General features: G+C 49.0%; 1 long non-coding RNA gene and 5 other non-coding genes across 6 annotated transcripts; 4 read left to right on the top strand and 2 right to left on the bottom strand.

Moving 5' to 3' along the window:
• Positions 1-425: 425 nt before the first annotated feature.
• Positions 426-5,714, top strand: LOC138984395 (uncharacterized). Its single transcript, XR_011461654.1, has 3 exons — positions 426-2,309; positions 2,841-2,959; positions 3,887-5,714. It is a non-coding gene; the product is annotated as an uncharacterized lncRNA (long non-coding RNA).
• LOC138984500 (U1 spliceosomal RNA) lies at positions 449-612 on the top strand. The gene has a single exon (XR_011461790.1). It is a non-coding gene; the product is annotated as a U1 spliceosomal RNA (small nuclear RNA).
• Positions 3,968-4,057, bottom strand: TRNAY-GUA (transfer RNA tyrosine (anticodon GUA)). Its single transcript is given in 2 exon segments — positions 3,968-4,003; positions 4,021-4,057. It is a non-coding gene; the product is annotated as a tRNA-Tyr (tRNA).
• Positions 5,715-6,918: 1,204 nt separating the features above from the next.
• LOC138984489 (U1 spliceosomal RNA) lies at positions 6,919-7,082 on the top strand. Its single transcript, XR_011461781.1, has one exon. It is a non-coding gene; the product is annotated as a U1 spliceosomal RNA (small nuclear RNA).
• A 12,567-nt stretch (positions 7,083-19,649) lies between these two features.
• LOC138984525 (U1 spliceosomal RNA) lies at positions 19,650-19,813 on the bottom strand. Its single transcript, XR_011461814.1, has one exon. It is a non-coding gene; the product is annotated as a U1 spliceosomal RNA (small nuclear RNA).
• Positions 19,814-22,663: 2,850 nt separating this feature from the next.
• On the top strand, positions 22,664-22,753 carry TRNAY-GUA (transfer RNA tyrosine (anticodon GUA)). Its single transcript is given in 2 exon segments — positions 22,664-22,700; positions 22,718-22,753. It is a non-coding gene; the product is annotated as a tRNA-Tyr (tRNA).
• The last annotated feature ends 3,637 nt before the right edge of the window (positions 22,754-26,390 follow it).

Here is a 26,390-nt window from a genome sequence, read left to right as displayed (position 1 = left end):
TTGCTGAAAGGAAGGAGAGACCAGACTCGAGTCCAGACCCACCCCTCAACTGAGGGGCACTGCGGTCTCGTGTTTTCCTAGGTTCCCACTCCAGGTCCAGACGGGTCGCCGCTCGCCCACGCGTTCCCCTCATGAGACACCGGCGAGTCTCGGGTGGGGTTAGTAGGTCCCACGCCCCCGCGTGGAAGAACAGGACATCCGGGGCATCCCGGCAGGGGGCGTGGCGTATGTAGATGAGCGGCGCGCGGAGGCTGCTGGTCCCGCTCCTCCCGGGCCTCGGTGTCCTGCGTGTGCACACGCGGAGGTTCCTGAGGTTGTTCCTCGGGTGAGCGAGGCCGGGCCGAGGGACGAGCAGGAGCTGAGTGTGCGGAGGTGGTGCGAGGGAAGTGACCGTGCGTGCAGAGTGGGGCGAGCTCGAGGGTGTTGGGCGGTGGGTGGGCATCAACTCATACTTACCTGGCAGGGGAGATACCATGATCACGAAGGTGGTTTTCCCAGGGCGAGGCTTATCCATTGCACTCCGGATGTGCTGACCCCTGCGATTTCCCCAAATGTGGGAAACTCGACTGCATAATTTGTGGTAGTGGGGGACTGCGTTCGCGCTTTCCCCTGATTAATCTGATTTATCCAATAGAAGAATATGGATAACTGCGTATTTGTGTTTTCTAGTATTTTGTTTCTTCTGAAAATACTTTCTCTAGTTTACAGTTTTGTGGTTTTTTGGTTAGCAGAGTAATAAACAGTTTTGAGTTGTGTTTTTGGCTTTATCTCATTTTTTTTTCAGAGATGCTTTTACAAACATTATTTTTCCAAGAACTGTGGGGTTTTTTTCAGCGTTACCCGGTCAGGTGGGAAAAGAGGTTCCTGTTTGATTAAAGATGTCTCGAAACAAGTTTTGCAGTTTGTAGTATTAAAAAGGTCAGGGAAAGACAAATACAATATATGTAAGTCATTTATTGATTGTTTCAGTCATGCCTGACTGTGCGGCCACTTGTACGGCAGCAAGCCAGACTTACCTGTTCTTCACTATCTCTGCTCATCGGGTCGGTGGTGCAATCCAACCATCTCATCATCGTCCTGTATGTCACCTCTTTTTCTCCTGCCTTCAACCTTTCTCAGCATCAGCGTATTTTCAAATGTATCAGCTCTTCGCATCAGGTGGCCAAAGTATTGAAGCTTCAGCATCAGTCTCTCCAATGAATATTTAGGGCTGATTTCATTTAGGATTGATTCGTTTGATCTCGCAGTCTAACGGACTCTCAAGAGTCTTCTATCACTTACATGTGGAATCTGAAAAAAAAAAAAAAGCTTTATAAAACGAAAACAATCACAAACAAATCTGGGGGGCAGGGATAAACTAGGAGTACGGGATTAATAGGTAGAACACTGTATAAAAAACAATATACTAAAAAACAAAAAAATAATATACTACATAGCAATTGAACTATATTCAATACCTTATAATGGAAAATAATCTCAACTGTACACCTGAAATTAACACAAGATTGTAAATCAACTAGTTTAATACATTAAAAAAAATTTTTTTTAAGAACCTGGAGGGAATTCCCTGGAGATCCATGTTTAGGACTCCAGGCTTTCACTGATGGGGTAGGACATCAGTCCCTGATAAAAGAACTAAGATCCCTAAAGTTGTGCAGGCCCCACCAAAAGGCAGATTTTTTACATGTACAAGAGAACCCCCAAAGGAAGATGGACTGTAGCCTGCCATGAGATTCTTCCGGCAAGAATACTGGAGTGGGTTGCCATTTCCTTCGCCAGAGGATCTTCCCGACCCAGGGATCGAACCAACGTCTCCTACATTGCACGCAGATGATTTACCAACTGAGCTATGAGGGAAGCCCTAAAGGAAGATAAATAGCCCCCAAAGTGGCTAAGTGCTTCCGTTTATTGGCCCTGGCTCCTTTTGCTGGAGAATGATAATTAGAAACTAAAATGAGTCCTCTTGTTGATGAATACTGGTGTGTCATTGCTATTAAGTCCTGTACCTATTTTACTCAATGGATTATATTCCATTATCATCATTACCCTGATTTGGCAATGGGACTCCTTTGAAACTGGCTCCTGTGAGCTTGATATGCCCCCAAATCAGTCACCGTACATTTCTTCACTTTTCGGCACATCAGCACTTTTCCAGGTTTGCATGTTCCACTACTAAGAGCCTCAGTTCCCGTGGAAGCTGATGTGCCCCTTCGCCCTCCTGCCCACCATGACTTCTGGTCGCAGCGAGGCTTCCTGTGAAGTGATGGAGAAGGCTATCAGGCTCAGAGCATCCAGGCTTAACCAGGCCTGTAGGTATCCAGCCTTGGCTGCCTTCCTTCGCCCACCTACCCCAATTCCTGGGCATAAGGGGCTGCTTCCTGGAAGAGGTCAAGGTTCTGTGGGCTTCCTGGAGATGGGGCTGGAATCCAGAGGGAGGGGCAGAAGGCACGGGTGTCCAGATTGGACTCTACAAACATTTCAGATCCCACTGGTGTGTGTCCACCACCCAAGATCGCTAGCCCACCCAGCAAAAGTCCTCCAGAGGCACAGCAAGCCACAGTGAAGTGGCCTTCCCTCAGCCCAGTGTGTTGCCACTCCCTGACCAGGCAGCGGGCACCTCTGCCCCTTTGAGGTTGGGGGACAGTGCCTCAGAGCACCCCTGCCAGTTTCTGTGACACCCGGACCAGAATAGTTGGCCATGCTGGTAACCAAAACCCACACCCCTTCCCACTTCCCCAAACCCAGGTCCCCATGGATTCTACACCTCCACATCCCTTCAGGAATAGATCCAACAAAAGCCTAAGGTTCTTTCTTTTGGCCCCATCTGCTGGTCTTTACAGATGGTATCATTCGAGGCTGGGGTCTCTGCATCCGCAGAGCAACGGACCTTTCTGGAAGGGCACCGGTCAGACTGCAGCAGCACAGCCCTCTAGGCCGGGGCAGACTCCAAAGACTCCAGGTCGGCGCATATTAGCAGTGGGACGATTAGAAGGGCTGAGACCAACAGGGTGGGTGGGTGGGTGGGGGTGGGTTGACCACAGGAGTTTGCCAGGAGAGGAAGACAAAGCAGAAACACAGTCTCCGGTTTGAGAGGCAGTTCAGTTCAGTTCAGGCGCTCAGTAGTGACAGACTCTTTGCGACCCCATGTACTGCCGCACGCCAGGCTTCCCTGTCTATCACCAACTCCTGGAGCCTACTCAAACTCATGTCCATTGAGCCGGTGATGCCATCCAACCACCTCATCCTTTGCCTTCCCCTTCTCTTCCTGCCTTCAATCAGAACCAGAACCAAAAAAGGCCTCAGGGGTCGGGGACGGCAGCCCCGGGCCCCTGAGGTTTCAGAGAGCCACACTGCCATCGGCTGGTGAGTTTGGGTGGAGCAGGGGCTTAGGGGACGAGGAGGATCACGGGAAGGGGGCTCAGCTCACCGGAGGGCCCGCACCAGCTGCTCGAAGGCCTCATCCACGTTGAGGCGCAGTTTGGCAGAAGCTTCGAAGTAGGCCACGTGGTGGGAGGCACTGAAGGTGGAGGCTTCAGATCGGGGGACCTGGGGCGCGAGGTGGGGATACGGAGGAGTCAGGGGCCTGCAGTCAAGGCTAGTCCCAGCCGGGGGTGGGGGGAGGCAGAAAGACGCACTGTGTGCTCTAACTGGGGTAACATACTGCGGAGGCTCAAGTGTAGAGTCCTCTGAGATGGACTCCACCTGTAAGCAGTCTCTGGAGTTTCCCTCCCACAGGAAGGGAGGGAGAAAGTACCACTCCCTGCTGTTCTCTGTACCCACACCCAAACCAGTCTGTCCCCAAAGTGAAGCTGCTCCTTCTTGATGACAATCCAGCCCATTTCCTTCTGGGTGCTCTCTCCACTTCAATCTCTTTCTCCCAATTTAGCCTTAAGGACCCAGCACTAAAGTTAGCCACCTGGTGAGAACCTCCCCTGCTTTTCACTGGGGAGCAAAAGCAACCAGCATCTCCTTCGAGCCGGAATCGAACCAGCGACCTAAGGATGACCACACGTGTCGGATCTACAGTCCTCCGCTCTACCAGCTGAGCTATCGAAGGGTGCGCGCCACCAGGTGGCCGGGGACCTTACTTTTTCTGGAAATGCCTCAACACCACACTGAGACGCCCGAAGTGAGGTCGTCCGGACTCGTCGGAAGCCCCTTTGAAGAGACCGGTGTGCTCGCCGCCAGGGCGCCAAGTGCGGGTGCGAGGTCCCGGCAATCCTGCAGGGTGGCTGCGGCCCGGCCTTTGTGTCGGCCGGCATCGGGGCAGCGAGTTTCAAGATGCCTCGTTTTCTCTCCGCCGTCCCTCTTTCTACAAGTGGGGACCGCTCCCTGAAAGCGCGGAAGAGAGCTAGGGGAGAGGCGTTGGGAAATGGATGCGCGCGTGGGGTGCGGGAGGCCGGGCCAAGGAGAGGGCACCGCGGAGCCGGCTGCCAACCGCCTAGCCAGCCACCTGGTGCTCTTTAAGTGCCGTCAGTTCAAACTACTCTTTTGGTCAAAATGGTATTATTTGCTGTGGCACGTTGTGCCGCCCTTCAAAGCCATATCATCTTGCCTGCACTCCGCGGGTCTCCTATGGATCTCCCTGCTTTCGCTCTGTCACCTTTACAGCCAGAGTGATTTTCTCTCCTTTGCTAGGGGAGTGTGGAAGAGGGGTGGGGGTGGGATGTGGAGGGTTTAGATGAAGCTGCTTCTCTTCTGGAAACTTCTGGTTCACTCAGACTTGAACCCTTACAAAGGTCTACAAGACCCTCAGTTCTTGTCTCCACGCAGTCACCTCTCTCAGTTTCGGTACCATTCATAAATTTTGTTCTGTATTCAGGACCTTCATGCTCTTCTCCACATACTGCTCTGTCCTTTTGCTAGGGATGCTCTTCCCAAACAGCCCTATGACCAGTCCCCTCCCCCCCCCACCCCAGTCTGCTCACATTGTCACCTTCTCCAGGGAGCCTCCCCTGACTACCGAAATCATCACAGCAACCTGCCTCCTTATAGCAGTTCCCCATCTCCTTTCCTTCCTCGATTTTTTTTTTCTTTTTTCATAGCTGTTAACATCTAACATACTAATTAATTTGCCTACGGTGTCTATTGTCAATTTTCTCCCACCTCCACACCCCTTTCTCTAACTAAAATATGACATTTTAGTCTAAAACATTTTGCCTTACACCTGAAACTAACACAACGTTGTAAACGACTATATTTCAATTAAAAATAAATTTTAAATTCCTCTCTGAGAAAGTCCGACACCTGACACAGGCCCCTGTCATCCTTTTTCTTTCTCTTTTGTCCAGCGCTATGCTGCATTTTAGTTCCCTGGCCAGGGTAACGCGTAAGCCCGCATTGGGCGCTCAGAGTCTTAACCACTGAAGCGCCAGGAAGGTCGCTTGACTGCCCTTTGTTAGAGCATTCATTTAAAAGGGCTTGCAATTGTGAAGATGGTTCTCTTACGGCCCAAAGGGTCTCTCTCAAAGACTGGGAGCCATTCCTTTGAAATGTAAGCAAGGATAGGGCCTCTGTCTCCCACTTTCTGTGCGAGGACCCATCCTAACTTCAGTAACTGCCCGCTGACAAACACGGCTGGCCTGCCTCTCTACTGACCAACTCTGGTTTTTCACTGCTGCCTCTTCTGAGCCCCCTCCCCCTCATCCTCCCTTTAAAACGCTCCGATCCCCTCGCCCATTTCGGAATGGAGCTCGATCAGCTCTTTCCTCTGCTGTCAGTATTCACTGAATAAAGTCTGCTTTCAGCACTTTCTCTACGGTCTGCTGTTTCTCTTTGACCGAGTTAGATCGGAAAGGACCAAAGGACACCTAGGGGGCCGCTCAGTGTCTGCCCGTTGGAGCAGGAGGCGGGGGTGGGATGCGGGGACGAGGCCCAAGGGCAAGGTTTCCTGACCCAGAACACCGCGCTCCGGGAGGCCCCGCCTGATGCGGTGGAGGCGACCGCTCGCGCTCTCACCTGGTTTTCTCTCTGCAGTAGGACCCCGGGCTTTCCTTCCAGCGTCACTAGGATAGACTACATATCCCGAAGGACTTTAGTCACTTTTACTTAAAAAGACACCGTGAAGAAACGTTACCACGCTTTCCTATTAAGGCGGCTTTAGGGCTTAACGTCGAAGGCAATGGCAACCCACTCCAGTACTCTTGCCTGGAAAATCCCACGGACAGAGGAGCTGGTAGGCTGCAGTCCATAGAGTCGTGAAGAGTCGGACACAACTGAGCTACTTCACTTTCATTTTTCACTTTCATGCATTGGAGAAGGAAATGACAACCCACTCCAGTGTTCTTGCCTGGAGAATCCCGGGGACAGGGGAGTCTGGTGGGCTGCCGTCTATGGGGTCGCACAGAGTCGGACACGACTGAAGCGACTTAGCAGCAGCAGCAGCGCTTAACGTCAACAGGCAAATAGCTCTTTCCTGAACTTTCCATGACTAGAAGATGAGTTCAGAAAGGGGAGGACAAAAATGGGCTAACATTTTTTGCTGAAAGGAAGGTGAGACCAAACCCGAGCCCCGACCCACCCCCTCAACTGCGGGGCACCGCGAGCTCGCGTCTTCCCAGGTCCCCCCTGACTGGTCGCCAGTCGCCCACGCGCTCCCCTCACGAGACACTGGCGAGTCTCGGGTGGGGTTAGTAGGTCCCGCGCCCCCGCGCGGAAGAACATGACATCCGGGGCATCCTGGCAGGGGGCGTGGGGTATGTAGATGAGCGGCGCGCGGAGGCTGCTGGTCCCGCTCCTCCCGGGCCTCGGTGTCCTGCGTGTGTACACGCGGAGGTTCCTGAGGTTGTTCCCCGGGTGGGCGAGGCCGGGCCGAGGGACAAGCAGGAGCTGAGTGTGCGGAGATGGTGCGAGGGAAGTGACCGTGCGTGCAGAGTGGGGCGAGCTCGAGGGTGGTGGGCGGTGGGTGGATGGTAACTCATACTTACCTGGCAGGGGAGATACCATGATCACGAAGGTGGTTTTCCCAGGGCGAGGCTTATCCATTGCACTCCGGATGTGCTGACCCCTGCGATTTCCCCAAATGTGGGAAACTCGACTGCATAATTTGTGGTAGTGGGGGACTGCGTTCGCGCTTTCCCCTGAGTCTTTTTTGGTCTTAAAGGCAGCTGGTACAAATGGGTCTCACGTGTTTGTACTTTGGAGTGGAATCTTTGTTTACGTTGAATAAGGTAGTAATCTTAAAAAACGTACGCAGGTGTGAGAATTGTGTTCTTGGGGAAAAATGGGAAGTAACTATAGGAAATAGGAGTATATACTTTTGTTGAATGGTACCACGGACTCACTACATCTGCGTTTGCTTGAATTCTAGGAGTTTGTGAAGTACGATTGAACAATTGAGCTGAAATATACGTATTCTGACACTTTTGTCACATGCTTTGCTAGGTTATATGATTTTTTGCTTTTTAACGTTGTTAATTTGTTTTGTAGAGGCAATGGCACCCCACTCCAGTACTTTTGCCTGGGAAATCCCATGGACGGAGGAGGCTGGTAGGTTGCAGTCTATGGGGTCGTTAGGGTCGGACACGACTGAGCAATTTCACTTTCACTTTTCACTTTCCTGCATTGGAGAAAAAAATGGCAACCCACTCCAGTGTTCTTGCCTGGCATCCCAGGGACGGGGAAACCTGGTGGGCTGCCGTCTATGGGGTCCCACAGAGTTGGACACGACTGAAGCGACTTAGCAGCAGCAGAGGTTTTTCAGGGGTTTTCAAGGCAAGAATACTGAAGTTGTTTGCCATTCCCTTCTCCAGTAGAACATATTCTATCAGACCTCTCCAGCATGACCAGTTTGTTTTGGGTGGCGGGATTGCTTAGTTTCATTGAGTTAGGCTGTGGTCCGTGTGATCAGATTGGCTGGTTTTCTGTGATTAAGGTTTCAGTGTGTTTGCCCTCTGATACCTTCTCGCAACACTTGTCTTAACTTGGCTTTCTCTTACCTTGGACGTGGGGTATCTCTTCACGGCTGCTCCAGCAAAGTGCAGCCGCTGCTCCTTACTTTGGATGAGGGGTATCTCCTCAGGGTAACCCCTCCTGACCTTGAACGTGGAGTATCTCCTTTCAACCCTCCTGCACCCGCGCAGCTGCTGCTCCTTGGACGTGGGGTTGCTCCTATTGGCCGCCGCCCGTGACCTCAGGTGTGGGATAGCTCCTCTCCGCCCCCACCCCTGACCTCGGAAGTGGGGTAGCTCCTCTCGGCCGCAAGATGGTTAAACAGTGGAAACAGTGTCAGACTTTATTTTGGAGGGCTCCAAAATCACTGCAGATGGTGACTGCAGCCATGAAATTAAAAGATGCTTACTCCTTGGAAGGAAAGTTATGACCAACCTAAGATAGCGTGTTAAAAAGCAGAGACATTACTTTGCCAACAAAGGTCCGTCTGGTCAAAGCTATGGTTTTTCCAGTGGTCATATATGTATGTGAGAGTTGGACTGTGAAGAAAGCTGAGCGCCGAAGAATTGATGCTTTTGAACTGTGGTGTTGGTGAACTTTTGAGAGCCCCTTGGACTGCAAGGAGGTCCAGCCAGTGCATCCTAAAGGAGATCAGTCCTGGGTGTTCATTGGAAGGACTGGTGCTAAAGCTGAAACTCCAATACTTTGGCCACCTCATGCAGAGTTGACTCATTGGAAAAGACCCTGATGCTGGGAGGGATTGGGGGCAGGAGAAGAAGGGGACGACAGAGGATGAGATGGCTGGATGGCATCACCGACTCGATGGACGTGAGTTTGAGTAGACTCCGGGAGTTGGTGATGGACAGGGAGGCCTGTCATGCTGCGACTCATGGGGTCGCAAAGAGTCGGACACGACTGAGCAACTGAACTGAAGGTTTTTCTTTTAAGCTTTCTAATTTGCCTGCCATCGAGTTGTTTTCTATTGCCTGATACTCCCCCCACGCCGCCCCCCAGCCCAGTAAATAGCAGTTGTGTATTTGGCAGCAGGAGAAAACCTCGGAGCTAAAGACTGACTTGTACTTTTGAGATGTTTGAGGCGAAAAGGGCAAGTTCTGTGTCTGTGCAAAGAAGGCTTAGCAGTGAGTGAAGGTGATGAGCTTCTGTATAGCAGTGGGGTTGGCTTCTCTGGACAGGAGCGGATCGTGAACAGGTTCTAATCTGGTGCTGCAGGTATTAATAACTTGGTTGTGAGGTTTGGAAGGACTCGTTGGATGGGACCGGGTTCTGTAAGTTGCCAGTCATTTGCTCGTCCTGGAGGGTTGGCGGGTAGAGAGTATATAATACACAGCCGTGGACAAATTCTAGGCTTTCAGAAGGGGCTGGGACAGCATTATCCCCACTGTCAAGATGTAGGCATGTGATGACAGCGAAGACCTGTTTATGAAGCCCTTCCAAAACAAGGGGCTTGTGCTTCTAATGGACTCAGAAGACCAGGCAAAACCCTGGCCATTTGCTAAGGTTTTTCATAAGTGCTGTATAGAGTCTCCTGACTGCCCAGGAAAAAAAAGGAGACTGCCACTGTAAGACTTGGAATCACAATCCTGATGTGCACCTTTCCTCTAGTGATAATGTTGCCCTTCCCCATCCTGATAGCTCAGTTGATAAAGATAAAGCTATCAGGCAGGCTTCCCTGATAGCTCAGTTGATAAAGAATCTGCCCGCAATGTGGGAAACCTGGGTTTGATCCCTGGCTTGGGAAGATCCCCTGGAGAAGGGAAAGGCTATCCACTCCAGTATTCTGGCCTGGAGACTTCCATGGACTGCATAGTCCACAGGGTTGCAAAGAGTCGGACACGACTGAGAGACTTTCACTCACTTCATCATCCAAGTCAGTTCTGGCCCAGGCTCTCCGGCCCCATAGGCACTGGGACATGTAATGTGTAATGGAAGATGAATACTAAATCAGAAAAAAAAATTCCCCTGTGCAAAAAAGGGAAAGATACTTACTCCTCTTTCTCAAACTGTTTATTCTTTTGTTTCTGTTTTGGTCTGTGCCAGACTTAGTTTTGGCTTGCGGGCTCCTTGTTGCAGCGTGTGGGATCTAGTTCCCTGAGTAGGATGGAACCCAGAGCCCTGAATTGGGAGTGTGGAATCTTAGCCCCTGGACCAATAGGGAAGTCCTCCCCGTTTCTTAAAAAACGTGCAAATACATGTTCTGTCCTTTTGAGACACATAGATACATAGTGTTTTTAACAGCTAAACAAATCTTTTGTCAGTGTTGCAACCTAAGAATGTTTGTTTTGGGCCTTTGAAGCCATCTTTTTGAAGTGTGAACATTAAGGAAATGCTCCATCTCCCTCTACCTCAGGGAGTTTAGCTAAAGTGGCTGGCTCCATGTTGTAATGACCTGCTTGCCATGGAGATACGAGTTTTATTTCCTTTTGGATAAAGGCACACGGATGGCCACTCCAATTACCAGTTGAATTTAGAATGAACTGTGTAGCAAATGGTGCTGTCAAGTCCTCCTATTGAGGACAAGTTCTTGAAGACGTATATGTAATGAGTTGTATCTGCCTGCCTGTATAACAGGCAACATTCTTATTGTTATGGGGTGAATTGTGTCATTCCCCCTGCCCCAAGATTCATATATTGAGGCCCTGGCCCTCACGTGACTGTATTTGGAGACAGGGCCTTTAAGGAGGTAAATTAAGATTAAAATGAGGTCATAAAGGTGGATCTCTTAATTCAATATGACTGATGTCCTTAATTGGAGATGTGAGGGACAGCTGCAAGCCAAGAAGAGGCCTCATGAGAAAGCAAAGCTGCCAATATCTTGGTCTTGGATTTACAGCTCCTCAAACTGGGAAATGTTCGTATTATTCAAACCTCCCTGGCAGTCCATGATGTTTTATTACGGCGGCCCAACTGAATGATATCCGTCTTTGCAGTCTATTTGGTGCATTTCTTGTGATGTACATTACAATGTGGTTTAGTAGTTTTTCAGTAAAAATATTTTCTTTCTACTTTCGTGGAGAGGATTCCCTGGTTTGACAGGAGATGGTATTCTCAATGGTCTGGCATCGAGGACAAGTGTTGGTTTGGTGGTTCTTGACTGAATCGGGTAAACGTCTTGTGGTCTCACAACAGTCAGGTAAGAAAAGACCCTGAGTTATTTTAATTTAAAAGTCTCCCTTTTAGGACTTCCCTGGTGGTCCAGTGGTTAAGACTCCATGCTTCCAGTGCAGGGGGCATGGGTTTGATCCCTGTTAGGGAAACTTCTGCATGCCATGTGGTGTGGCAAAAAAAAAAAAAAAAAAGCCCTTTTTCAGCCCTCTGCTCTTTTCAAATTCTAGCTGGAGGAACCACCCGCTTCAATATCAACATATTAAGTAAGCATGGGTAACATAGGTTCTAAAATTCTCAGGATCACTATTAGCATTGAAGGTAAAAGAAATATGTCTGTGTGTGTGTGTGTGTGTGTGTGTATATATATATATATGCCAGCTTCCCTGGTAGCTCAGATAGTAAAGCATCTGCCTACAATGCGAGAGACCCGGGTTCGATCCCTACGTTGGAAAGATCCGCTGGAGAAGGAAATGGCAACCCACTCCAGTATTCATGCTTGGAAAATCCCATGGACCGAGGAGCCTGGTAGGCTAGAGTCCATGGGGTCGCAAAGAGTCGGACACGACTGAGTGACTTCACTTTCACTTTTCATTGCTCTCATCAGGGCTTCCCTGGTGGCTCAGATGGTAAAGCGTCTGCCTGTAATGAGGGAGACCTGCGTTTGATCCCTGGGTCGGGAAGATCCCCTGGAGAAGGAAATGGCAACCCACTCCAGTTCTCTTGCCTGGAAAATCCCATGGATGGAGGAGCCTGGTAGGCTACAGTCCATGGGGTCACAAAGAGTCAGAAATGACTGAGCGACCTCATGCATATCTATCTATCTATCTATATATATAGTCACTCAGTCTGTGGCTCAGATCATGAACTCTTTATTGCCAAATTCAGACTTAAATTGAAGAAAATAGGGAAAACCACTAGACCATTCAGGTCTAAATCAAATCCGTTATGATTATACAGTGGAAGTGAGAAATAGGTTTAAGGGCCTAGATCTGATAGATAGAGTGCTTGATGAACTATGGATGGAGGTTCATGACACTGTACAGGAGACAGGGATCAAGACCATCCCCATGGAAAAGAAATGCAAAAAAGCAAAATGGCTGTCTGGGGAGGCCTTACAAATAGCTGTGAAAAGAAGAGAAGCGAAAAGCAAAGGAGAAAAGGAAAGATATAAGCATCTGAATGCAGAGTTCCAAAGAATAGCAAGGAGAGATAAGAAAGCCTTCCTTAGCGATCAATGCAAAGAAATAGAGGAAAACAATAGAATGGGAAACACTAGAGATCTCTTCAAGAAAATTAGAGATACCAAGGGAACATTTCCTGCAAAGATGGGCTCGATAAAGGACAGAAATGGTACGGACCTAACAGAAGCAGAAGATATTAAGAAGAGGTGGCAAGAATACACAGAAGAACTGTACAAAAAAGATCTTCACGACCCAGATAATCACGATGGTGTGATCACTGACCTAGAGCCAGACATACTGGAATGTGAAGTCAAGTGGGCCTTAGAAATCATCACTACGAACAAAGCTAGTGGAGGTGATGGAATTCCAGTTGAGCTATTCCAAATCCTGAAAGATGATGCTGTGAAAGTGCTGCACTCAATTTGCCAGCAAATTTGGAAAACTCAGCAGTGGCCACAGGACTGGAAAAGGGCAGTTTTCATTCCAATCCCAAAGAAAGGCAATGCCAAAGAATGCTCAAACTACTGCACAATTGCACTCATTTCACACTCTGGTAAAGTAATGCTCAAAATTCTCCAAGCCAGGCTTCAGCAATATGTGAACCATGAACTTCCAGATGTTCAAGCTGGTTTTAGAAAAGGCAGAGGAACCAGAGATCAGATTGCCAACATCTGCTGGATCATGGAACAAGGAAGAGAGTTCCAGAAAAACATCTACTTCTGCTTTATTGACTATGTGAAAGCCTTTGACTGTGTGGATCACAATAAACTGGAAAATTCTGAAAGTGATGGGAATACCAGACCACCTGACCTGCCTCTTGAGAAACTTATATGCAGGTCAGGAAGCAACAGTTAGAACTGGACATGGAACAACAGACTGGTTCCAAATAGGAAAAGGAGTACGTCAAGGCTGCATATTGTCACCCTGCTTATTTAACTTCTATGCAGAGTACATCATGAGAAATGCTGGGCTGGAAGAAGCACAAGTTGGAATCAAGATTGACGGGAGAAATATCAATAACCTCAGATATGCAGAGGAGAAGGCAATGGCACCCCACTCCAGTACTCTTGCCTGGAAAATCCCATGGACGGAGGAGCCTGGTGGGCTGCAGTCCATGGGGTCTCCAGAGTCGGACACGACTGAGCGACTTCACTTTCACTTTCATACATTGGAGAAGGAAATGGCAACCCACTCCAGTGTTCTTGCCTGGAGAATCCCAGGAACGGGGAAGCCTGGTGGGCTGCCGTCTATGGGGTCACACAGAGTTGGACACTACTGAAGTGACTTAGCGGCAGTAGCAGCAGATATGCAGATGACACCACCCTTATGGCAGAAAGTGAAGAGGAACTCAAAAGCCTCTTGATGAAAGTGAAAGAGGAGAGTGAAAAAGTTGGCTTAAAGCTCAACATTCAGAAAACTAAGATAATGGCTGCTGCTGCTGCTGCTGCTAAGTCCCTTCAGTCATGTCCAACTCTGTGCGACCCCATAGGCGGCCTCCCACCAGGCTCCCCCGTCCCTGGGATTCTCCAGGCAAGAACACTGGAGTGGGTTGCCATTTCCTTCTGCAGGAAAGTGAAAAGTGAAAGTGAAGTTGGTCAGTCATGTCCGACTCTTAGGGACCCCCCATGGACTGCAGCCCACCAGGCTCCTCCATCCATGGGATTTTCCAGGCAAGAGTACTGGATTGGGGTGCCATTGCCTTCTCCGAAGATCATGGCACCTGGTCCCATCACTTCATGAGAAATAGATGGGGAAATAGTGGAAACAGACTTTATTTTTTTTGGCTCCAAAATCACTGCAGATGGTGACTGCAGCCATGAAATTAAAAGACGCTTACTCCTTGGAAAGAAAGTTATGACCAACCTAGATAGCATATTCAAAAGCAGAGACATTCCTTTGCCAGCAAAGGTCTGTCTAGTCAAGGCTGTGGTTTTTCCAGTGGTCATGTATGGATGTGAGAGTTGGACTGTGAAGAAAGCTAAGCACAGAAGAATGGATGCTTTTGAACTGTGGTGTTGGAGAAGACTCTTGAGAGTCCCTTGGACTGCAAGGAGATCCAACCAGTCTCTTCTGAAGGAGATCAGCCCTGGGATTTCTTTGGAAGGAATGATGCTAAAGCTGAAACTCCAGTACTTTGGCCACCTCATGTGAAGAGTTGACTCATTGGAAAAGACTCTGATGCTGGGAGGGATTGGGGGCAGGAGGAGAAGGGACGACAGAGGATGAGATGGCTGGATGGCATCACCAACTCGATGGACATGAGTTTGAGTGAACTCTGGGAGTTGGTGATGGACAGGGAGGCCTGGCGTGCTGCAATTTATGGGGTCACAGAGTCGGACATGACTGAGCGACTGAACTGAACTGAACTACTCTTCAATTTCTTGGAAGTGTTTTACTCTCCATCTGGTGATAGCATAGTAGAAACCCGGTTTTTTGGGCCACCTTTCTACTTGTTCCTTTTCCTCCATGGTTCTCATATAGAACAAGTTCTCTGACTTGAGAAACACGTATTATTTTTTTCTCCTTTTAAAGTACTGGGGAGACCTGCTGTACATATTAAAAGCTATCATGTCCTGTGCTATAGATGCCATGTTAGTGGAGCTCCTTGGAGAAAAAGACCCCTAATTTGGTAACTATGTACCTCCTGAAAGAAGAGATGGATGGCCAAGAGTGACTATCTCACACTTCACTGGAAAAGCCCTCCAAACAGACAAATCCATGTATGGGGCTGGGCCTTAGCAAATGACGACACTTTTTTAGTTTGAGATAGAGAACAATTAACAAAACTTAACAATCAAATTAAGGAGAAAAAAGAGAATTTTATTCTAGTCAAACTGAGGATTATAACCCAGGATAAGCTCTGAGAAAGAAATCCAAGGCACAGTCACATATATTTTTCAGAACAAAGAATCATACATCAAAATAACATACTGACATTTTACATAAAGTTCACCAAAGATGCATAGTTCAGGTAAGCATGTACAAATCAGGCAGCAAGCCACCATACCCTTTGACACAGCTGGGAAAGAATGCCAGTCTTCTGAGAAGTTACATCGCTGTTGTCAGAAGAAAGGGAGAAAAAAAATGATCTTTATGGCCCAGCAGGCATTTCCACCTCTAAGGAGATCTGGTTAATGTATAATACACATCACACACTAGGGAGGGCCCAATATGGGCAGGGACTATGTTATGCTTAAATTTTTTTGTCCTGTTTATACATTCAGTTCCATCAGAATCAATAATTTACCAAAAGGATAAGCTATGGTCAGGTATAAAACAATATCCTTTGTCAAGAATTCAATTAAAAGGGGGCTTCCCTGGTGGCTCCGTGGTAGAGGATCTGCCTGCCAGTGCAGGAGACACAGGTTCCATCCCTGGTCAGGGAAGAAACTACATGCTGTGGAGCAACTAAGCCCGTGCGCCACTACTGAGCCTGTGCTCTAGAGCCCATGAGCCACAACTACTGAGTCCATGAGCTGCAACTACTGAAGTCCGCGTGCTAGAGCCTGTGCTCCAAAACGAGAGAAGCCACCACAATGAGAAACCCACACAGCAACTCAGACCCAACACAGCCAAAAACAACTAAGTTTTAAAAAAGAATTCAATTAGAAGGAATAAACCAGTTTTTAAAAAATTAGAAAAATGAGAATTTTAAAACAGCGCTCACCTTGTAAAGAAGTAACAAATTTGATAATTGACTAATATGTAGATTTATACAAGATCTCAGAAAAATTAATTTATTATTCCATTAATGTTAAGGCCTGTAAGCTTCTGCTGCTGCTAAGTCACTTCAGTCGTGTCCGACTCTGTGTGACCCCATAGACGGCAGCCCACCAGGCTCTGCCGTCCCTGGGATTCTCCAGGCAAGAACACTGGAGTGGGTTGCCATTTCCTTCTCCAATGCATGAAAGTGAAAAGTGAAAGTGAAGTCGCTCAGTTGTATCCAACTCTTCGAGACCCCATGGACTGCAGCCTACCAGACTCCTCCATCCATGGGATTTTCCTGGCAATTTTAACCCTGAAGTTATCCTGACTTCAGTACCATCGTCTGCGAGGTTTATCTGTGTAGTTGATCTGAGTTCTGGTTATTTTTCTGTCCCGCTAATGGCAGAGTCTTTGTTTTCAAACACAGAGTCCTATATTGATGGCAAAGGATTCCTCAAGGGTTTCAGGACTCTTCTATTTTCTGTAGGAAAAAAACAGAAATTTATGGGAAAACTTACAGAACTATGTCCCAGCAGAAGGGTCTGTAATTGTAGATGATTTTCTAACAGTCTCCTAAAGGACACTGGAAAACCAACACCTCAGCTTTGTTCCAGCTCCTTGCTTCACAGAGAAACAAGGCCTCACTAGACAAATTGTAGGATTGTGAAACAGAAGTAAAATATTGCGGATTCATTTTGATATATGGCAAAACCAATACAATATTGTAAAGTTAAAAAATAAAATAAAAATAAAATGGCAAAAAAATAAATAAATAAAATATTTAGGGTATGTTGTCAATCGAAGGCTGCAAAGTGTTACAAGCTAGGAGTCACCTAATTTTTCAGTGAAGCATCTAGTACAAAAAAGAAAAGACAGTTTGGGGTCAGGTACAAGCACTAGTCAGGTAGGGACTTCCCTGGTGGCTTAGCGGTAAAGAATCTGCCTGCTATGCAGGAGACCTGGGTTCAATCCCTGGGTCAGGTAGATCCCCTGGAGAAGGAAATGGCAACCCACTCCAGTATTCTTGCCTGGGAAATCCCATGGGCAGAGGAGCCTGGCGGGCTACAGTCCATAGAATCACAAAGGGTTGGAAACAACTGAGCGACTAAACCACCACCAGCACTAGTCAGGTACTTAGATGGTAGGTTTCAGCTTTTCCAGAGGCAAAACTTCTGACAAAGCACTTCGTGGGAATTCCCCAGATCAGATTCAGTTGCTCAGTCATGTCTGACTCTTTGCAACCCCATGAATTGCAGCACGCCAGGCCTCCCTGTCTATCACCAACTCCTGGAGTTCACGCAGACTCACATCCATCGAGTCAGTTATCTACTGGTTTGGTCCCTAGAAAAAAGATTTTGAAGAAAAATCAGCTATTTCCCCCCAACTTTGGGTATTCCAATTTTTAGAAAGAAAACTTTTCACTTATTTTGTTATGAAAACAAAGTTGTGTTAATGGAATTTTAAGTCAAAAGTTGGGATTAGGCTATAAACCTAATAGTATGGTTCTCAGTTCTTGGTTTCAGTGTCCTGGAAGTGCCTACTTGTGTGCTTTTCAGCTGCAGCAGCAGCTGCCACACTTTTTGAAGGCTCAAACCCTGACCTTGGGTTGCTTATTTGCTATCAAAGTGAAAGAGAAAATCAGTTGGATTCATATTTCCCATGTGAAGCCAGTTAAATACCTTAGGAAAACCAAAGGGTGATTTACACAAGAACTTGACACTTAAATTTTCTGGAATAACTGACATTGGAACTGAGCTGTACTGAAAAGGTAATGATTCTTTCCTACAGATACATGTTTCCAGTCAATGCCACTTTGCACTCTCAGAAATGGTTTGTATTGAAGTTGAACAGCTGTCATTGGTGATTATTGGCAGAGCACTTTTTATAATATCAAAATAAATCTAACTTGAATCCATGCCCTCAAGCGCTAAATTTGACATGAAAACAATTTTAATTGAGTACAATGTTGTGTTAGTCTACTGTACAGCAAAATGACTGTTATATATACATTTTAAAATATATATTTGCTCCAGTCAATGTAAGTACTTGACTTAAATATGAGGTTAACTCTAAAAGCTGACTTAAATAAAACCCAACATTCAAAAAAACTAAGATCACATGGCATCCAGTCCCATCACTTCATGGCAAATAGATCGGGAAAAGTGGTAACAGTGACAGATTTTATTTTCTTGGGCTCCCAAGTCGCTGGAGAGGGTGTCTGAAGCCACAAAATTAAAACATTTGCTCCTTGGAAGGAAAACTATGACAAACCTAGACAGCGTATTAAGAAGCAGAGACATCACTTTGTTGACAAAGGTCTGTATAGTCAAAGCTATGTTTTTGTTTTTCCCCACTAGTCATTTATAGATGTGGGAACTGAACGATAAGAAACATCAAGCACCAAAGAACTGATGCTTTCAAACTGTGGTGATGGAGAAAACTCTTGAGAGTCCCTTGGACTGCAAGGAGATCAAACTAGTCAACCTGAAAAAAAGAAAGTCAATTCAGAATACTCACTGGAAAGACTGATGCTGAAGTTGAAGCTTCAACTTGGTCCACCTGATGCAAAAAACCTGATGCATTGGGAAAGAACCTGATGCCAGGAAAGATCGAGAGCAAGAGGAGGAGGCAACTGAAGAATGAGATAGTTACATAGCATTATCGATTCAATGAACAAAAACGAGTTTGCTCAAACTATGCTCAATGTGTTAAGGGACAAAACATCTGACATGTTCATAGTACCTTAAAAATAGACACGACACACCAAGTCTCAAATAGCTCAAACACTGCAGACTTAAAAGAACATCTGAAATAGTCAAAAACTCAGATATGCTCTATCACTTGTTCAAGTGAACAAGTAAAACTTTTTACTTCGCAAAATCTCACTGCCTTAAAATCTGTTTAACAGAAATTAAAAAATAGTTCACAAGCATTAATTTTATGTTTATCACAATCCTGAGAACAGTTCAGTTCAGTCGCTCAGTCGTGTCCGACTCTCTGCGACCCCATGAATCGCAGCACGCCAGGCCTCCCTGTCCATCACCAACTCCCGGAGTTCACTCAAAGCCAGTCTGTCGCGTCGGTGATGCCATCCAGCCATCCCATTCTCTGTCGTCCCCGCCCAGCATCCCGCCGCCCCCGCCCAGCATCCCGCCGCCCCATTCTCTGTCGTCCCCGCCCAGCATCCCGCCGCCCCATTCTCTGTCGTCCCCGCCCAGCATCCCGCCGCCCCATTCTCTGTCGTCCCCGCCCAGCATCCCGCCGCCCCATTCTCTGTCGTCCCCGCCCAGCATCCCGCCGCCGACCCCTCCCAGCATTATGATTTTTTCCAATGAGTTAACTTTTCCCATGAGGTAGCCAAAATACTGGAATTTCAGCTTTAGCATCATTCTTTTCAAGAACACCCATGACTGATCTTGCCCTCCAAGGGGCTTTCAAGAGTCCCCACACTACAGTTTAAAATGCATTAACTCTCCGGCGCGCAGCTTTTTTCCACAGTCCAACTCTCACATCCGAGCATGACTACTACAAAACAAACCTTAACTACACAGACCTTTGCTGGCAAAATAATCTGTTTCTGAATATAATGCCAAGATCACTCACAAATTTGTAAGGAATAAACGTCTTAAAAGGAAGTTGGTAAGAACTAATTTTTACATTACCCGTTATTTGAAAAAAATTGTAATGTCACAAACTGTAAGAAAACCTGAAGACGTTTAAGCCTATTACTTACAACACTTATAGTATCAGGAGAAAGCGCGAACGCAGTCCCCCATTGCCACAAATTGCGCACTCGAGTTTCTCGCATTGGGGGAAATAGCAGGGATCAACACATCCGGAGTGCGATGGATAAGTCTTGCTCTAGAAAAACCACCTTCGAGATCATGGAATTTCCCCTGCGAGGTAAGTATGACTTGATGCCCACCCACCGCCCAACACCCTCGAGCTGGCCCCACTCTGCACGCACGGTCACTTCCCTCGCACCACCTCCGCACACTCAGCTCCTGCTCGTCCCTCGGCCCGGCCTGCCCACCCGGGGAACAACCTCAGGAACCTCCGCGTGTGCACACGCAGGACACCGAGGCCCGGGAGGAGCGGGACCAGCAGCCTCCGCGCGCCGCTCATCTACATAACCACGCCCCCTGCTGGGATGCCCGGATGTCATGGTCTTCCAGGCGGGGGTGTGGGACCTATTAACCCACCCGAGACTCGCAGGTGTCTCGTGAGGGGAGTGCGTGGGCGAGTGGCGTCCAGGCCGGGGGGGGGGTACCTGGGAAGACGTCAGCTCACGGTGCCCCGCAGTTGAGGGGGTGGGTCGGGGCTGGGGTCTGGTCTCACTTTCTTTTCAGCAAAATATCAGCCCATTTTTGCCCTCCCCTCTCTGAACTCATCTTCTAGTCATGGAAATTTCAGGAATAGAACTATTTGCCGGTTGACGTTAAGCCATAAAGCCGCCTTAATAGGAAAGCGTGGTAATGTTTCTTCACGGTGTCTTTTTAAGTAAAAGTGACGAAAGTGCTTCGGGATAAATAGCCTATCCTAGTGATGCTAGAAGGAAAGCCCGGGGTCCTATTGCAGAGAGAAAATCAGGTGAGAGCGCGAGCGGTCGCCTCCACCGCATCAGGCGGGGGCTCCCGGAGCGCGGTGCTCGGGGTCAGGAGCCCTTGCCCTTGGGCCTTGCCCCCGCATCCCACCCCCCACCACCCCCGCCTGTTGCCCCAACGGGCAGACACTGAGCGGACCCCCAGGTGTCCTTTGGTCCTTTCCGATCTGACTCGGTCAAAGAGAAACACAGCAGACCGTAGAGAAAGTGTTGAAAGCAAACTTTATTCAGTGAATACTGACAGCAGGGGAAAGAGCTGACCGAGCTCAATTCCGAAATGGGCGAGGGGATCGGAGCGTTTTAAAGGGAGGATGAGAAGGAGGGGCCTCAGAAGAGGCAGCAGTGGAAAACCAGAGCTGGTCAGTAGAGAGTCAGGCCAGCCGTGTTTGTCAGCGGGCAGTTACTGAAGTTAGGATGGTCCTCGCACAGAAAGTGGGAGACAGAGGCCCTATCCTTCTTGCTTACACTTCAAAGGAATGGCTCCCAGTCTTTGACAGACGCTCTGGGCTGTAAGAGAACCATCTTCACAATTGCAAGCCCTTTTAAATGAATGCTTTAACAAAGGGCAGTCAAGCGACCTTTCTGGCGCTTCAGTGGTTAAGACTCTGAGCGCCCAATGCGGGGGGCGGGGCACGGGTTACCCTGGCCAGGGAACTAAAATGCAGCATAGCGCAGACAAAAGAGAAAGAAAGAAAAAGGGATGACAGGGGCCTGTGTAAGGTGTCAGACTTTCTCAGGAATTTTTTCATAACTTTTTAAATTGAAATATAGTTGTTTCGGAGAAGGCAATGGCACCCCACTCCAGTACTCTTGCCTGGAAAATCCCATGGACCGAGGAGCCTGGTAGGCTGCAGTCGATGGGGTCGCTAAGAGTCGGACACGACTGAGCGACTTCACTTTCACTTTTCGCTTTCATGCATCGGAGAAGGAAATGGCAACCTACTCCGGTGTTCTTGCCTGGAGAATCCCAGGGACGGGGGAGCCTGGTGGGCTGCCGTCTATGGGGTCGCACGGAGTCGGACACGACTGAAGCGACTTAGCAGCAGCAGCAGCATAGTTGTTTACAACGTTGTGTTAGTTTCAGGTGTAAGGCAAAATGTTTTATATATCATATTTTAGTTAGAGAAAGGGGTGTGGAGGTGGGAGAAAACTGACAATAGACACCGTAGGCAAATTAATTAGTACCTTAGTTGTTAAGAGCTACAAAAAAAGTAAATAAAAAAAATCGAGGAAGGAAAGGAGATGGGGAACTGCTATATGGAGGCAGGTTGCTGTGTTGATTTCGGTAGTCAGGGGAGGCTCCCTGGAGAAGGTGACAATGTGAGCAGACTGGAGGGAGGAGGGGGCTGGGCATAGGGCTTCTGGGAAGAGCATCCCTAGCAAAAGGTCAGCTAGACCAGTGTGTGGAGAAGAGCATGAAGGTCCTGAATACAGAACAAAATTTATGAATGGTACCGAAACTGAGAGAGGTGACTGGGTGGAGACAAGAACTGAGGGTCGTGAAGACCTGTGTAAGGGTTCAAGTCTGAGTGAACCAGAAGTTTCCAGAAAAGAAGCAGCTTCATCTAAACCCTCCACATCCCACCCCCACCCCTCTTCCACACTCCCCTAGCAAAGGAGAGAAAATCACTCTGGCTGTAAAGGTGACAGAGCGAAAGCAGGGAGATCCATAGGAGACCCGCGGAGTGCAGGCAAGATGATACTGGCTTTGAAGGGCGGCACAGCAAATAATACCATTTTGACCAAAAGAGTAGTTTGAACTGACGGCACTTAAAGAGCACCAGGTGGCTGCCTAGGCGGTTGGCAGCCGGCTCCGCGGTGCCCCTCTCCTTGGCCCGGCCTCCCGCACCCCACGCACCCATCCATTTCCCAACGCCTCTCCCCTAGCCCTCTTCCTCACTTTCAGGCCGCGGTCCCCACTTGTAGAAAGAGGGACGGGGAGAGAAAACGAGGCATCTTGAAACTCGCTGCCCCGATGCCGGGCGACACAAAGGCCGGGCCGCAGCCACCCCGCAGGACCGTCTGGTCCTCTCACCCGCACCCGGACTCTGGCAGCGCGCCCACCGATTTCTTCAAAAGGGCTTCCGACCAGAGTCCCAGTGTGGTTGTGCATCGTTTCCGGAAAAAGTAAGGTCCCCGGCCGCTTGGTGGCGCGCACCCTTCGATAGCTCAGCTGGTAGAGCGGAGGACTGTAGATCCGACACGTGTGGTCATCCTTAGGTCGCTGGTTCGATTCCGGCTCGAAGGAGGTGCTGGTTGCTTTTGCTCCCCAGTGAAAGGCACCCCGCCCCCGGCGCCTCTGCCCCGCCCGACACCCTGCGGCAGCGCAGCGACCTTCCTTCTTGGCCAGAGGCGGGAAAGCCTTTCAGGGACACCCGCACAGGCCCGCGTTGGCGGTGGCCTGGGGACTCGCCTGCGCCGTCTGCTGCCCTTAGGCCGCACGCAGGCCCACAGCGCGGTCTGCCGCCGGCCGCGCCCTCTCCGCTTTTATTCGCTTTCCCACCCCCGCCCCCGCCCCCGCTCAATGCGCCCAGGCCCACCAAACAGCAGCTGCGCTCCAAAAGCCCTGGAGCGCGGCCAACAAGCACCCAGGCCATCACAGAGTCAGGGACAGCAGGGCACCCTTGCTGAAAACCCTTCAATGCCGGCTCAGCCTCCAGCTCTTCCCCTCAAAGGAAGGTCACAGTCTCTGTTTCTCCCAGTCACAGTCTTTGAACCTCCCAACCCCCCCCCTCTCTCTCTGTTCCTTTCATATATTCTCTGCAGGTGCGGACTTGGGGCGACAGAAAACTTTCCCAGCCATCTCTCGGGGCAGAGCTGCCACCCCAAGATCTTCCGAACCACTGCCTACCCTAGTCCTACTAGGGTAGGCACCCGCAGGAGCAAAAGTCAGCAGGGCTCTCAGTGGGCCTGACAGTGCTGATGAGAAATTCCGCGGCTAATTCAGGTGTCCTGTCCGTCTGAGGACCGGAAGTGCCCCCCGGGGAAGCCTCAGCTTTCATAGGCCGTTGCACCTATCCCTGTAGCCGCTGGAAGGTTCAAGTTCCTGTGGAAAGAACAAGGATTGCTCCCACTCTGTAGAAGGGTGGGAAAAGCGCCCCCACCATTCTGCTACATTTGATGGAGGAGAAATCAGTTCAGTTCAGTCGCTCAGTCGTGTCCGACTCTTTTCGACCCCATGAACCGCAGCACGCCAGGCCTCCCTGTCCATCACCAACTCCCGGAGTCCACCCAAACTCATGTCCATCAAGTCGATGATGCCATCCAACCATCTCATCTCTGTCGTCCCCTTCTCCTCCTGCCCTCAGTCTTTCCCAGCATCAGGGTCTTTTCCAATGAGTCAGCTCTTCGCATCAGGCGGCCAAAGTAGAGATGACAGCAGAAGTACAGACAAGAGCTCAGAGAGCCCTGAGTCGGGAGCAAGGGGAGCTGATGGCAGGGAGAAGGGTGGAGGGTGGGATGGGGGGCATGTGGGGAGATGTTAGCATGAGGGGCACATAAATTCACCTAGTTGCACAGACCACTAGCCTGTGGGTTCTGACCAGGTGGCTAACTTTAGTGCTGGGTCCTTAAGGCTAAATTGGAAGAAAGAAGAGGATGAAGTGGAGAGAGCACCCAGAAGGAACTGGGCTGGACTGTTACCAAGAAGGAGCAGCTTTATTTTGGGGACAGACTGGTTTGGGTGTGGGTACAGAGAACAGCAGGGAGTGGTACTTTCTCCCTTCCTATGGGAGGGAAACTCGAGACTGCTTACAGTTGGAGCCCATCTCAGAGGACTCTCGGCAGAACACCGAAGGCAGCGAGGCTCTCTGAAACCTCAGGGGCCCGGGGCTGCTGTCCCTGACCCTTGAGGCCACAAGCCATATTTTGGTTCTGGTTCTGATTGAAGGCGCGAGGAGAAGGGGAAGACAGAGGATGAGACGGTTGGATGGCATCACTGGCTCAATGGACATGAGTTTGAGTAGTCTGCGGGAGTTGGTGATAGACAAGGGAAGCCTGGCGTGCTGCAGTCCATGGGGTCGCAAAGAGTCAGACATGACAGTGCCTGAACTGAACTGAACTGCCTCTCAAACTGGAGACTGTGTTTCTGCTTTGTCTTCCTCTCCTGGCAAACTCCTGTGGTCACCCAGCACTTCTCATCTCAGCCCTTCTCATTGTCCCACTGCTAACTAACATGCTCTGACCTGGAGTCTTTGGAGTCTCCCTGGGCCTAGAGGGTTGTGCCACTGCAGTCTGACCGGTGCCCTTCCAGAAGGGTCCATTGCTCTGCGAATGCAGAGACCCCAGCCTCGAATGATACCATCTGTAAAGACCAGCAGATGGGGCCAAAAGAAAGAACCTTAGGCTTTTGTTGGATCTATTCCTGAAGGGATGTGGAGGTGTAGAATCCATGGGGACCTGGGTTTGGGGAAGTGGGAAGGGGTGTGGATTTTGGTTACCAGCATGGCCAACTATTCTGGTCCGGGTGTCACAGAAACTGGCAGGGATGCTCTGAGGCACTGTCCCCCAACCTCAAAGGGGCAGAGGTGCCCGCTGCCTGGTCAGGGAGTGGCAACACACTGGGCTGAGGGAAGGCCACTTCACTGTGGCTTGCTGTGCCTCTGGAGGACTTTTGCTGGGTGGGCTAGCGATCTTGGGTGGTGGACACACACCAGTGGGATCTGAAATGTTTGTAGAGTCCAACCTGGACACCCGTGCCCTCTGCCCCTCCCTCTGGACTCCAGCCCCCTCTCCAGGAAGTCCACAGAACCTTGACCTCTTCCAGGAAGGAGCCCCTTATGCCCAGGAATTGGGGTAGGTGGGCGAAGGAGAGCAGCCAAGGCTGGATATCTACAGGCCTGGTTAAGCCTGGGTGTGCTGATTGCTTTTGATAGCCTTCTCCATCACTCCACAGGAAGCCTCGCTGCAACCCGAAGTCATGGTGGGCAGGAGGGTGAAGGGGTACATCAGCTTCCACGGAAGGTGAGGCTCTTAGTAGTGGAACATGCAAACCTGGAAAAGTGAAGAAATGTACAGTGACTGATTTGGGGGCATATCAAGCACACAGGAGCCAGTTTGAAAGGAGTCCCACTGCCAAATCAAGGTAATGATAATAATGGAACATAATCCATTGAGTAAAATAGGTACAGGACTTAATACCAGTGACACACCAGTATTCATCAACAAGAGGAACCAGATTTTAGTCTCTAAATGTCATTCTCCAGCAAAAGGAACCAGGGCCAATAAAAGGAAGCACTTAGCCACTTTTGGGGGTATTTATCTTGCTTTGGGGGTTCTTTTGTACATGTAAAAAAATCTGCTGTTTTTGTTTTCGGGCTGCACAGCTTTCAAGATCTTAGTTCTTTGACTGGGGATTGATGTCTTGCCCCATCAGTGAAATCCTGGAGTCCTAAACACTGCACTGCCAGGAAATTCCCTCCACATTCTTTTTTACATTTTTTATATATTAAACTAGTTGATTTACAATCTTGTGTTAATTCCAGGTATACAGTTGAGATTCCTTGCCATTATAAGTTATTATAAGATATTGAATATAGTTCAATGTGCCATGTAGTAAAATCTTATTTATTTTTTATAGTGTTCTATAACTGTTAATCCCATACTACTAGTTTATCCCTGTCTTTTGCCTCCCCCTCTTCTCCCTACTCCCCCTTGATGCCTGTTTTCTGTTTGTGATTGTTTCTGTTTTATAAGTAAGTTGACTTCCTTTTTTTTAGATTCCACATATAAGTGATATAAAAAAAACTCTTGAGAGAGTCCCTTGGACTGCAAGGAGGTCCAGCCAGTCCATCCTAAAGGAAATCAGTCCTGGGTGTTCATTGGAAGGACTGATGCTGAAGCTGAAACTCCAATACTTTGGCCACCTGATGCGAAGAGCTGACTCA

Source organism: Bos mutus, chromosome 21 (assembly GCF_027580195.1).
Source record: "Bos mutus isolate GX-2022 chromosome 21, NWIPB_WYAK_1.1, whole genome shotgun sequence".
In the NCBI taxonomy this organism is placed as follows: Eukaryota; Metazoa; Chordata; class Mammalia; order Artiodactyla; family Bovidae; genus Bos; species Bos mutus.
This window is presented reverse-complemented; position numbering and strand designations above follow the sequence as displayed.